The 14,584-nt window shown below is 37.3% G+C and overlaps 1 pseudogene; it reads left to right on the top strand.

Annotated features, from left to right (window-relative positions):
• Positions 1–754: 754 nt before the first annotated feature.
• LOC149749603 (dematin pseudogene) lies at positions 755–5,512 on the top strand (annotated as a pseudogene).
• Positions 5,513–14,584: the final 9,072 nt, after the last annotated feature.

Raw genomic sequence — 14,584 nt, 5'->3', positions numbered from 1 at the left:
ACAACCTATGGAACAAGAGAAAATATTTGCGTATGATGTGACCAACAAGGGTTTAATTTCCAAAGTATACAAACAGCTCATACAACTCAACAACAACAAGAAAAAAACCCAATCAAAAAATGTGCAGAGGACCTAAATAGACATTTCTCCAAAGAAGACATATGGATGACCAATAGGTACATGAAAAGGTGCTCAACATCACTAATTATTAGAGAAATGCAAATTAAAATTACAGTGAGGTACCACCTTACACAAGTCAGAATGGCCATCATTAAAAATCTGCAAATAACAAATGCTGGAGAGGGTGTGGAGAAAAGAGAACCCTCTTATGCTACTGGTGGGAATGTAAGTTGGTGCAGCCATTATGGAAAACAGTATGGAGATTCCTCAGAAAACTAAAAATAGAATTACCAGGTGATCCAGCAATTATCTGGGCAAAACCGTAATTCAAAAATATACATGCACCCCTATGTTCATGGCAGCACTATTCACAATGACCAAGACATGGAAACAACCTAAATGTTCATTGACAAATGAATAGATAAAGAAGATGTGTACATACTACTCAGCCATAAGAAAGAACAAAATAATGCCATTTGCAGCAACATGGATGCAACTAGAGATTATCATACTAAGTGAAGCAAGACAGAAAGAGAAAGACAAATACCCTATGATACCACTTATATGTGGAATCTAAAATATGACACAAATGAACCTATCTATGAAGCAGAAACAGACTCACAGACATTGAGAACAGACTTGCAGTTGCCAAGGGGGAGGGGTGGTGAGGGAGGGATGGATTGGGAGTTTGTGGTTAGTAGATGCAAACTATTACATATAGAACGGATGGACAACAAGGTGCTACTGTATAGCATAGGAAACTATATTCAATGTCCTGGGATAAACCATAATGGAAAAGAATAAACAAGAATGTGTGTGTGTGCATATATACACACACACACACACATATATATGTATAACTGAGTCACTCTGCTGTACAGAAGAAATTAACACAACATTGTAAATAAACTATACTTCAATAAAAAATTAAAATAAGAGGATTCAAATTCCAATGCAAACAAAAACAAAAATAACATTTTCCCCATGTGCTTCCCTGAATACTTTAGGAAATCCTGTCCAGAATTAAGATTGATGTAAGAGAAATCTGAAGCTCTCTTCTATATTATCCCTAAAAGCTGATGAGTCCAAAAACCACAATTTGGTTTCTTTTATTTCTAAACAACTTACTAATACCCATAACTTATTTCTTTTTTAATATAAATACATTGGCCAAATCTTTTAATGGACTGTAGCTAGAAAAAGAGGCTGTAGCTGCTTACTAGTAAGATTTACACCTATAGTTTAAAATTCATGCTATCTGGGTGAACACTGGGACCTAATAAACACCTCCATATACCCATTAAACAGAAATTTTAGCAGGGGTCTAGTACAGGTTCTTGAAGGAGCCATTAACAGTAGTACCCTCAGGTCTCACATTAATGGTAAGTAAAATAATTCCCAGGTGAGAAATGATGCTATTAAAACTAGGTTGGGAAAATGGAGGCACAAGTAATTGGTTAGCCATTTCCTTCTTCTACTCTTTTTCTTTTCTTTTTTTTTGTAACATCTTAATTATGAGGTCTTCTTTTTTCCTCCCCAATGTCTTGGTGTTAAGGACTTTCAAATTGTATTAAAACTCGTAGCTGATTTAGGAAGAGCTAGAATTTCTATGCTTAAATTACTGATTCTAACCCAGAAGTCATATTGCAGCAGGGGAACATAACACAGTTACCTGGGAACTTTTCAAACTAAGTACAGTCCCCAACACATACCTCATGCAATGGAAATCTTCCTATATCTGCCATTTGCCATTAAAACCACTACAAAGTAAGCCATTGCTTCTGATGGTAGTGGATCAAATTTCTAAGGTGTGAGAATTATTTATGTATTAACTAAGAGATTGAGAAACACCTTTGCATCAACTAAGAGTTTAATTATGCAGTAATTCAATAAACATTTTTTGAGCAACTACTACCTGCCCAGCACCTAGCCTCTAGGAATACAACAGTGTGGAAAATAGACACAGTATTAAATAAGCCAGCAAGTTTAGCATGGAGAGAACTATGACAGGTATAAAACAGAGCATTATGGGACTATGCAGAAAGAATACTAACCCAGTCTTAGTGAGTCAAGGGAAAATGTCCAGTGGAATTGGAATCCGTATTGAAACATAAACGATAAAACGACTTAGGCAAAAAGGAAGAGAATAAAGTTCCCAACAGAGGCAACAGTCTATATTAATGCCCAGTGGTGGGAAATTATATCATGTTTCAAGAACTAAAGAAATCCAGAATGACCACAGTATAGAATTAAAGTGGAAGAAAGGGAAAGTAGATTGAGCAGTACAGAGATAAAAGATGAGGCTAGAGAAGTAAAGAGGGATCAGATCAAGGGTGCTTTAAGCCATGTAAACATGTTTGAATTCTATCAAGAGAACACAGAAGAACAGATGAATATTTTAAGCAGGAGAGAGACCTAAGTTTTTCCTTGAGAAAGAAAACTGACTGCAATGTGCAGAACATACGAGGGGGGAGGGTCTAGAATCATGGAAATAGGTTAATATCCAAAATTGTTTTGTGTTTACTTCCGAATAAAAGTTCAACTAAGTATTAAACAATCAGAACTCTCTGGCTAACCACTGATTATTCTGTGAATTATCTAGTTAAAACACAGTGTCTTAACGATTAAATTTAATAATTGCACTGTTTATAATCTAAGTTGTTTACTATCTGAGGTTTAACACTCAGAGAGTCGATTAAATTGGGTAACTCCTCTCTTGGATGGGAGCAGTAACGTTCAGTGGAATGCTAACTACCTCTGAGAATTATGCTTAACTCAGAATTTCTTTGCCATAGGAGTAATTGATTTTAGGCTGGGTGAACTGTTTCTTAATATATATGCCCACAGGGAGAATGTCATTTTAATAAGATGCTTCTATAAGCCACACCCTACTTAAAACAGAAGGTTTCCCCTTTGTCTTCATAAGCAAAAACTGAAGGAGCCCTGTTTGTCCTTAAGTAAACAACTGGGAGGTAATGTAATACTGAGTTGATGGTCTGCAAAGTATCTCTTTGCCAATTCAGCTATCCAAGTTTTGCTTTTGTTTTTAACTATAGCTTTCCTAGAAAATACATCGACGTTTAACCTTATTGAATACCACTAATTTGACCTAAATCTGCTTGTACTAGTCTTTCAGCTGTTCTCTTGATTTCATGATCCACTGTTTTGCTCTGCTACCACTAGGACACAACTAAAATAAAAGTATCCAAATAATTGGAAATTGTGGAGGGGAGGTAATAAAATAAACAATGTCATCTCAGAGATCAAGGTAAAAGATGGAGTCTTTAAAAAATATAAAATCATTGATTCATCTAAGCAGTCAAATTCTGATGCTGAGTCACAGACTTGACCCAATGGAGTATAAGCACTAAGGATTGCTCAAGACTGTCAACTGAATTGTGGGGAAAACTGCTTATAAATCAATTTCTATTCATGTTTATATAACCGTCCTTTAAAAATTTTAATTGTAGTGTATGTTTGCTAACTGAGAAAATTATATTAATATCATATATTATGTTAAATTTATTTATAAATACATAAGTGTCCATCTGTTTGGGACTAAACTGCCTATATAATACTGTTAATGTTATATAATCAAATTTACCATTCATTGTTCTTACTACGTGGCACCTAGTTTACAAAACCCCACAGACAGCCTATTTTATGGGAATTTACATTCAATTCAAAAACAGTTGCTTTAAACTTATCTAGTCGTGGCTGGTATTATAGTCCTTTAAAAGTAATTTCCAGAAATTTTAATCTCTCTCAAACTGCTGAGGATAACCTGGCTTATTTTATATGGTACACAAATAAACATTTTGTGCATTTATTTTAATGGCAGCTGGAAATACAGAGCTAGCACACAAACTAGCACACAAATCAATGGACAATCACATGCTGGGCACAAGGACTTGGCTGCAATCCCCCAGGACAAGGCCATCTTGGATATGGGGTGGCCTAACCTCACAATCTACAAGCCCCACGTTACCTTCCCTCATGGAACACATGGAGCTGCCCAGAAGCCAGGAGCTCACTGTCACTCAAATCTACACCCCCCTACCATCTCCATCACCCTGGAGGTGTGGGCAGAGAGGTGGTTTCCTGGAACCAACTCTCAGATTTTAGCCCCAAGAACCAGCCTCTACCATTTCCATCATCCCAAGACCACCTGCCCAGATTCCAACATCTACAAGAAGTTACTCATCTACAAACAGAGAGAGTTCATGGGAGGCAGCCCTCAGAGCAAGGCTTTCATTGAGGAACCATCACTAAGTCACCCAAGTTCCCTGTATCCCAGCCTCCTGACTCCAACCAGATGGCCAAGATCGAAACTGACTGCTGGTCTGCCTCCCATGACTCTTCATTGTGGAGACAGAATGGAGGAAGCAAAAGGCATCTCAGGGACTTCCCTAGTGGTGCAGTGGTTAAGAATCCGCCTGCCAATGCAGGGGACATGGGTTCGATCCCTGGTCTGGGAAGATCCCACACGCCATGGAGCAACTAAGCCTGTGTGCCATAACTACTGAGACTGCACTCTAGAGCCTGCAAGCCACAACTACTGAGACCACATGCCACAACTACTGAAGCCCACACGCCTAGATCCTGTGCTCCACAAGAGAAGCCACCGCAAAGAGAAGCACGCACGCTGCAACAAAGAGTAGAGCCCGCTCACCCCAACTAGAGAAAGCCTGTGCAGCAACAAAGACCCAATGCAGCCAAAAATAAATAAATAAATAAAATTTTTTAAATTAATAAATAAATAAAGTGTTTTGTTTTGTTTTGTTTTAAAAAGGCATCTCACAGGGAGGCAGATGAAGAGAAGGAAGAGGAGGGCGATGGTGACTCCAGAGAAGAAATGGCACTCAAGGAAGCATCAGAGAGAGAAACTCAGTAAGGTGATGTCCAAGTTGGGAAAGATGGTATTGAAAGAAGAGACGGAAAAGTCATTGCCTATCCAGAGAGAACCAGTCCCTACTGGACTGGACACCCTTTCATACTTCCTTACACCATGGAAAGTCTAATTGTTCTCTCTCTGCCTATGGCAGGATCACCCTGAGCTTACTATACTTCTCAGACTTCAGCCCATGGGGAGTGAGAATGGAAGCTCACACCTTGCTGATCTGTCCCTATGAAATGCTGGTGGCGACCAGTAAGGGGCAAACGAAGTTGCCTCCAGGCTTGACAGGCATTTGTCAGCCAAGGACTTCTCAAGGGTATTTTCCATGTCTTCTGCAGCCCTGGGGTTGTGGGACATGGACTTCCTTCCCCACAATGAGGGAGCAGTCCTTTCTCTCATCCCTGGTCCTCACTGGATGGGGCAAACCCAGCCTGGACTCAAGCACACACAGAGTAAATGTTTGTGACCTCTCCCTGCCTCCATCCCCACATGAAGGTTCCCAGAAGAAATTAAGGAAAAATAAATATGGCACTTAAGAGGTCAGACCTGTCAGCTGTCTTGACCAATGGGTGGGTAGAACCTCCAGCCCTGGAAGGAGGAGGGTGAGAGTGGGAAGCAGCCAGGTAAGCAGGGAAAGCTCCAGGATCCCGTGTGTACCCAAGCACTCCTCCTCACTTCACCTTTTACAGCTCCCCCATCACCCTGACCTCCAGCCTCTTTGACTCTAGCAAAAGCAGGCTCCAGCTCAGGGAGATCTCAAACAGGGAGGCCGCCCTGCCCTCTATCTAGTTCACCTTGTCCTCTACTTGCGACCCCCAAGCTTCAAAGACTCTTGCTCCAAACCTGTGGCCTCCCCTAAAACCTTGGCTTAGAGTGGAGATGTCACCAAAACAAAATCCTTGACCACCATCAGCCTCCAGGCGAAGTCAGCTAGAACTCTACCTTCTAGTACCAACCCAAATCCTGGGCAGAACCCAGGCCTTCAAACTCCCTTGGATGGGATCAACAGGCCAGGCTACAGGAGCATTTCTGAATGTCCTGGCTACCAGGTCCTGCTCCTACCCATACCTAAAGAATGTAATTTCTTGGAGCACCACCCGCTCACACTGCATTTCTCACCTAACTCTCTGCCCTACCTTAATCATACTCCCAGCTTTTCCTCTTTACAAATACATATTTATATATAATTTTTATATATAGATGTAAATAGGTATAGATATATCTGTCTATTTCTGGGTCTGGGTTTTATTGCCCAGAGCCTGGGCATGATGCATGCGATAATGCTGGGGAGGGGGGACTCTGCTTGGAATTAAAGGTTCCATTGGGTCCCCCCCAAAAAAAGATACATGTATATAAATATCATTACGTGAACATTCTATTATTGCCAATATTTAAGTGAAAGTAAAATAAGACCCATTGAGAAAGGGTGGAGTTGAAATGTGTGTGTGTGTAAAGAGAGACAGACAGACAGAGATAGGGAATCCAAGTATAAGTGATACGTAGAAAAGGCAAAAATACGAAGGTAGCTTTTTTCCTGCCTTCAGACTTTAACTGAAACATCAACTCATCCTAAGTCTTGAGCCTGCTGGCCTCTGGACTAGAACTATATATTCTCAGCTCTCCTGGGTCTCCAGCTGGCCGAATCACCCTGCAGATCTTGGAACTCGCTAGCCTCCATAATCATGAGCCTGTTCCTCAATTCTTTATAATAAACATCTTTCTAGAAAGATAGATAAACAAAAATGTCGGAAACAGATGTTGTATTGTGCCATTATGCGTGAATGCGCACGCAAGCGTGCACACACACACACACGCACACACACACACATTCTGTTTCTCTACAGTACCCCAACTGAGACACTGTTATATAAGAGGACTGAGGACAATATCTCCATTCTGACATGAGGACCAAGAGAGCAGTTCATGCTTCATATGTTATTTGGTGATGGAAACAACATAAAAAGAATAGTTATCTCCCAGCATAACGATGCATTTGATAACACCTGCACATTTTTATTAAATGCTTACCTGAAAAAAAATTATTATTAAGGTTAGCCAAAAGTTAAGTGAGTCTCATTAATAATTGTATTTTTAATTTCCTCCTCACCAAATGATTTATTTTCATGTGCTTCTAATTGTGAGAGTGCACTTTAATATAGCTATAGAGTGTAGCCCTGAAGAGATGGCCCATTTACCATTGTGCAGTAATATAAAAGTAATGGCAGCTAGTCATACAGGTGTTTTCAATTTCCATCGTACATGGTATACAGCCCTTGGTTCAGTCGATAATCCAACTGTAAACAGTGACTCATTGTTAACAACTCTGGGAAATAGGATTAACAATTTCTAATTTCAAAGTAAACCTATTTCATTTTTGTCCTGCAAATAAAAACAACGTGTTCAGAGATTTAGCTTTTCAGATTTCAGAGCTTCCCAGAAATAAAAATGTTGCAAACAAATTTTTTATTGTACCAATGCCATTATTGGAAACCATTGAGGATATGTTCTTAATAGCTTTTTAACAGTTTGGTACCAAAATAATGACGATGACGACGATGACGATGATGACGACGACGATGATGATAGTAATAATAAAAATAAATTGAAGTTCAATCAGATGAAACAAAATTTTTTTGAATTGAAAAAAATTTAATTGAATCTCTGAAAACTAAAACTCTTGTAAGTATCTACTACTCAATGTAATCAGGAGAAAAATAAAAAGCTTACTTAATATTAGAAAGCTTAGTTTCCAAAACAAAAGTTTTAGGTGAAATTTTAGGAATCCGGTGTGCCTTAGAACACAGTAAAATTGAATCAATAATCTTGTAATTTTTGTGACTTGTTTATTATTCCATTCTAAAACCTATTTTCCTCTACCTTATCTGTGAATTCCTTTAGTAGAATATTGCCTCAATTGAAACCTATACCTCTACACTGAGTTATAGACTCTTCTCAACTCCCCATTCCAAAGAATAGAGGATGGTGGCTTTATTCTGCTTTTAGAATACAAAAGTGTCACTGTGTAAGGCCATAGGGTCTCTGTCAATAACACTCATGCCTGGCTTTTAAAAACTGTTCATGCTTGAACCCTACACTCAGGGATTTCTCTAATTGGTTTGAAACTGCTAATCTGTGTTTTTTAAGCTCTCCAGATATTTACATATTATACAGCTATAGTGGGAAACACTAGTCTGGATTAGCCAAGGAAGGGTTACTTCAAAAGGAAGCGTGAGGCTTTGTAACTGGGCATTAGACCCACAATATTTATTATCCAAGTTTGTAGCAAGAAAATTGTACTGAATCCAAAGGGCGAATATGATCAATCAAGAGACAGAATAAAGTTAGTGGACAGGAAAGTCAATATTGCAGACCGGAGGTTTTTTGTGGAACAGTTTTTATGACTTGTGATCATTAGCAGAAAGTAGGTTCAGGAGATAACTTGAATAACCCATTCCAAGCTGAAAAAACTAAGACTAAATATCTTCCTAGCTCCTCCTGTGTGAAACTTGACTACCTGTCTAGCCAAAGAAATTATACTATCCTAACAGTACAAGTTACATTTTTTCCATTGAAGTCATTAATCATCGACCAACTTGTTCACATCATTCTGAGATGGGTAAATAACTCTCTAATGTGAGATTAGAGAAGGTCTGTGTCATTTATAAGTTTATGGTAGAAAGAAGTTAAAAATCAGAGCTCCACGTTCATGACTGACCAATTCTACTCACCTTTAAAATCCCACTCACCTTACAAATTTGTAAGGTATTTTTACATATCTACTCTCGATGGATTTTGGAAGCCACTAGAATTCATTCATTTATCAGTCTTTTATTCTGTATTAGCTATATTTGGTAGGTACTACGCAAGGCACTCGACACTCCGAAAAAGATATAATCCTTGTCCTCAGAGATCTGACATTCTCATAAACTAGATAAAAGTTCTGCAGCTATTAAAATATATTTACAATACTGCATAATTAGTGATATGTTGGAAGATAAGACCAAGGTGCGCGGAGGACAAGAACAAAAGAATTTAACAACTGTGGTTGAGAGTGGATTGCTGAAGACCATCAAAATGCTTTTGAAAGGAAATTATATTTATAGTAATTCTTGAAGCAAAGAAGAAGAGGGTTAAGTCCCTATAATGCAAAGCCACAGAAAACTCAAAGAACATCATTATGGTATGGTCCAAAGAGGAGCTGCATGTAGGGAATGACGTGGGGAAAATAGGACAAGACTAAAAGATGGCCTTTTCTTTTATACCCAAAATAGTTTGAATTCTATCTTGAAGGTAATGGAAAACAATTTGAAGATATCACACAAGAGTGTGAACAATCAGATATTTAAGAATTAAAAGAAGCTAAATGAGAGGCAGAAACATTAGCTATAAGACTATTAAAATAATAACAGCTGAAAATTATGCTGGACAGAGCTAAGATAGCTAAGATAGAGTCTGTAAGTGCAGAAAGAACAGAATTCATTGAAGAGGTATTTAGGAATTGACAGGATTTAGTGAACAGTAGGGAAGAGGAGGGCTGGAACAATATAGCATGACTCCCAATTTTTAGCTTATGAAACCAAGTCAAACTGAAGTGCCATTTACTAATGGGATAAAATGAAACAACTGATTTAGGACACAGAAAACTGAGGTGCCACTGGGCAGCCAACAGGAGCTGTCTTAGAACTGTTGGAGATATGCCATGATGCCTGCAAGTGAGTTGTGCTTCAAATCAGTATTGTGGAGTTATCAATTTAAACTATTTCTTTGTTATAGCCATGAGTCTTCTCAGAAACACAGTTCCCAGTTTCTCCTTTCTGATACAGGGGAGACCATAGAAACAGTTGATGTCAATATTGAGGTGACAGAAAATCTGGCAGAATTCACACACTTGTCACCCAATATGTTTTTAAGATAGTAGGGCTTTGGATAAAACCATGAAAAACACTGAAACATGGAGTATGGTGGAGGATATAGGTACAAAAAGGAGGCTAAGAAAGCTCAGAAAAATAGAAGGAAAACAAAGAAGCCAAGAAAGGAAAGCATTTCAATGAGAAGAAAAATTAAATAGTCAATCCTACTATCTAATACCACTCAGAAATTAATTATATAAGAACTATAAATAACTCATTCAATTTTGCAATTAGAAGCTTTGGGCAACTTTGGCAAAAGTAGTTTTGTTGATTTCCAGGAGTGATATTCTAATTACAGTAAGCTGCATATAAGAGGCATGCACATGAAGTAGAGATATTCTTTCTCTACTTCTTTGGTTGTCAATGGACAGAACGATATGATGTAATGCCTGCAATAATATACGAGACTGAGTTCTGGATTTATTAATTGTGTTTGGTTGCAGAGATGAAAGTTTGCTGAAAGGAGTCAGTATAGTAAGAAACATTCAAGTTATGAGATTCAATCATGATACTTGATGAAGTGCCTGAGGAAATGAGGATGATGTGGGACCCATGGCAAAGTAGGAAGGATATTTTTTAAGAAAAAAATGACTGCTTCTTATGAGAAGAGAGGAAAAAAGGCTAGAGTATATACAGATATTTTTCAGGTGAAAGGCTGAGAAACTAGAAGAATCCTCCTAGTCTAATCTACTCTGTTTTCACCATTAATTTCAAGGCACAGTCTACTTCTGGGAGTCAAAGAATAGGAGTAGTTTAGGGAATTTGAGAAGGGTTGTGGGAGCTTAGAATAATAATGCATGGAAGAGAGACTGATGAAAAGCTTAAAAGATTTCCAGGAAGATTTAAGTACCCAATTGAAGCTAGAAGCTGTAAATCTGCTTTCTCCAATACCCCCATAGTTATGTGATTTCCTTTACCAGTGCTCAGTTGCCTGGACATAGTAAACGGATAATCCAGGTTGACAACTGTGCCTCGAAGTGCAGCTAGAGAGAAAGACGTGGAGCCAAAGCTGTTGAAGTTATCGGAGGAAGAAGGACTAAGAGAAAGTTTCAAGATTAAATGCAGAGGAAAATGAAATCAGGATGGAGAAATAGAAAGCTGAAGAATCAAGGAACTAAAAGTTATCTTAAATTTAATGCATGGATATAGTGAAGAAAAGGAACTGAAAGTTGGAAAGGTATATTCAGTAAGTAGACTGTTGTAACTTACTGTTGCATAATACAGCAATTATTTTGTTTTGTACCTTCATCTTCTACTACCATGCCTGGCACTCAGTAAATGTTTGTCAAATTAAACTTATTCTGAGAAAAATAGAAAAAAAACATTTTTTAAAAAAATTAAGAGATGAACCATACAGTGTTCTATGTTGTAAAATACTTTCCTCATATAGACAGAACATAAAGGTCCTATATCCAAGTTAGTAAACTACTAAAAGCAATAGCAAGCACTAAGCCTTCAATGTCAAGTTAAAACTCGGAGGATGTGATTCAAATACCCTGACCTTAGATTAGTAAATTCTAATTTTAAAACTAGATGAGTCATCCTGTTTATAGGATATTTTAAGTAAAGACTGCATCCCATGAAGAAGAGAACCCCTATTATTAGAGCCTAAAACTAACACAGAGCAAATACAGCAAATTATACACAATTTTTGTTGTTGGCTTTTTTCCACAGAAAAGTAAATCAGTTACCGGAATTTGACTTCACTCTGCTGAAGAAACTGATCCTAGGGATATATATATTGACAATCACTTGTAAGAATTTCTACTATTCTCATTTTAGAGGAAAAAAGTCCTTAGATATCACTAACCCAAGCGCTTCATTATACAGCACAAAGAGCAAGTCCTGTAAAGGTTATGTGTTTTCAACAGCACATGGAGAGTAAGCCGCTGCACTGTAACCAGGATGAAACTCTTCCACTAGAGTGAAAATCACTGGAATAGTAAAGAATCTCCCTAGCTTATCTATGTAAGCATGTATATCAGGGAAACTGAGTAAAATAGCCATGATTTCAATAAAAGGGATTACTTTCCGTCTACCCTTTACAAAAGTACTGTGGGCTACAAATCCTTCTTGTACATCCTTTGTGTGTGTGGCAAATGAGCAACAGAAAAGTTCAAATAGGCCATAATACACACACACATGTATGCACACATATACAAACAGATACAGAGACAGGGAGACAAAACAGAGAAGAGTGACAAAGAGAGGAAGAAGATATGATGAAAATGTATCATTTAGAAATGGAAGTTTCTCTCCTTGGATAATTAGAAACAGCCCATATTCACCTACCTTTTTAAAAAATCCCTTATGTGTTTTACTAAAATGGTAATTAGCTGTATTTTACATTTTGGTTGAGACATATTGTATATTATTTGCAGTGTAGTTCTGGTCTCAAGAGGGAAATAGATAATCAGGAGAATATTTTTCGATGTCTCCTCTCTGTAAAGATTTACTGAGTTGTCTCTAATATACACTGACAGCCTCTGCATTAAAATTAGAGGAAAGTAGACATCGATATTGTCAAGCTAAAAAAAAAAAAAAAACTCTCTCCTTTCATTTTCATTCTACTAAAATAAATCAGGTCCATATCTTTTAATATTTTATTAGAATTGTTCATTTCTGAAGGTCAAGAGCAAAAGGACTTTTCAAAGTTTAAAAAAGATTCAAAAACGGTGGCTGCTAATTGATAGTCTCCAGACACCAACAGAAGGCTGGACTAGCAGCTTAAAAGCCATATTAATTTCCTTGCTGAAGCTGCTGGTGTTACTTACCAATGTAACTTAACTTTGATATATCCTATATTACAGTTATTTGTTTGCAAACAACAGAAACCTATTCTAGATAACTTAAATAAAAAGAAATTTATTAGAAGGATATCAGGGTGTTACTAAATGCATGGAGTTCTAATCCTGGAAAAACCAAGATTAGAAACAAAGCAAGAACCCACTGGAACTGCTTTGCTGAAAGGGAAAAACTGATGAAATAATTGAGCTCTAGCTATTTCTTCCATCCTGTTTCATTCCACTGGAGATTTAGAATTCTAGAAGAGAGAACCTATTTGGATAAACTTAGGTTTCACACGTACCCCTTGATTGTACCTGAGTAGTGAGATGCGGGGACCCCTTCAGCTTCAGCAAGTCAGAAAGACTACATACAGCAGAAGAGAGATCAGTTTTCATGAGAAAATGAGGGTATTGATAAGAAATAGAAATTGATGCTGGGCAGTCAAAATATAAAAACTGCCCACCTCAAGCCAACGTTCTTAGTGTTAATTTTGAAGTTAACAAAAAATATATTATTATTACTATTATTGTTGTTGTCGTTTTATTGTTACTATTATTATTCTAAGTGCTACATTTTGCACATATGCCTGTTAACATATAAGAAAATGTATACATTATTAAAATGTCCCAGTATCTAGACAGCATAAGATACACTGAAAATCTGGGACAAGTGCCCCCCTCAAGTGATAGTGTTTATGAATATCTTTGCTTCCCAGCAGCAGTCTGAGTGCCTGTGAGACCAACAGTCTGTTTATTTTTTCTAGAGTCACAAATCAAGCTTTATTTTTGTAGTCTGGTGAGTCACCATAAGTATAAAGTGGAGAGAGCCATTCAGTCTTGCCCCAAGGAAGAGAAAAGGAATCACCTCAGAAATTATTTAATTCATGCTTCAAACTAGTATATATACCCTGAAAATCATTTCTGAATGCATGAACACATGAGAGAAATTTGCATCAGACAGTTCTGATCTGACAATCATAAACATTAAACCCTAATAACACGTAATGCTGAAGTTTCACATATCTGCATTCATAAAGCACTATCTGTTCGGAGCAAAAATAAGCCACCAAAAGAAGATTCAAATGGCTTCATTTTAATGTGATGACTAATAAAACAATGCTTAACACTAAGTAAAACTCTAAATTCTGTATCAGTGGTTCCAACAACTTCTATATTTCCTGAATTAATAGATACCTAAATGCAAAGAAATCTTACATAATATGAGCATTTTCTTTTATGTGTATTGTGTGTTGTTTAAGAAATATATTCTTATATAGTGAAAAATCAATGAACAAGTTTAAATAATTCCAAAAAATTTTTAGTCATTTTATGTATGAACTGAGATGATATTTTAATACAATATCTGAAGCATGTTGCATAGAGTTATGAGACATACGTCTTAGAAGGTAATGGAGAAGCATTTTAGTCCAAACTTTATTCCATGAGATTACCAATGCTCGAATAATGCATATTGCATAATTAAGACCAGTCAACACAGTAAACAGGATTGGGTCTGGACAATATCTAGCACGCTCCTGAATATCAGAAATACATGGCTCAAAAAAATGATATGAAAGCTAATACACTGTCTACCTTTGACATTTAACTTCTTCGGGGCCAGAAAAAAAAATTGTCACGTTGAACATTGACTCTTGCCCTTATTTGCCATAGTCTCTAATTTCCAAACCTTTAATGGAAAATGTACTGCTGTATATTGGGTCTCAAATACTTTACTGACAGTCCTCTTCTTCCTTCCTCAGTATTACCATAGGTCTTCATGGACAGCAAACAAGTGGCTCAGCACTAGAATATATTAAGTGGTTTCCCAAAGAAATTATGGCAACATATTCTTACAAACTGGCGTTGCTATA

Source organism: Delphinapterus leucas, chromosome 3 (genome assembly GCF_059928025.1).
Source record: "Delphinapterus leucas isolate spDelLeu-1000000601 "Yukka" chromosome 3, BTC_Dleu_Yukka2, whole genome shotgun sequence".
NCBI classification, from domain to species: domain Eukaryota; kingdom Metazoa; phylum Chordata; class Mammalia; order Artiodactyla; family Monodontidae; genus Delphinapterus; species Delphinapterus leucas.
The sequence above is the reverse complement of the archived record's forward strand: the minus strand, read 5'-3'. Positions and strand labels throughout refer to the sequence as shown.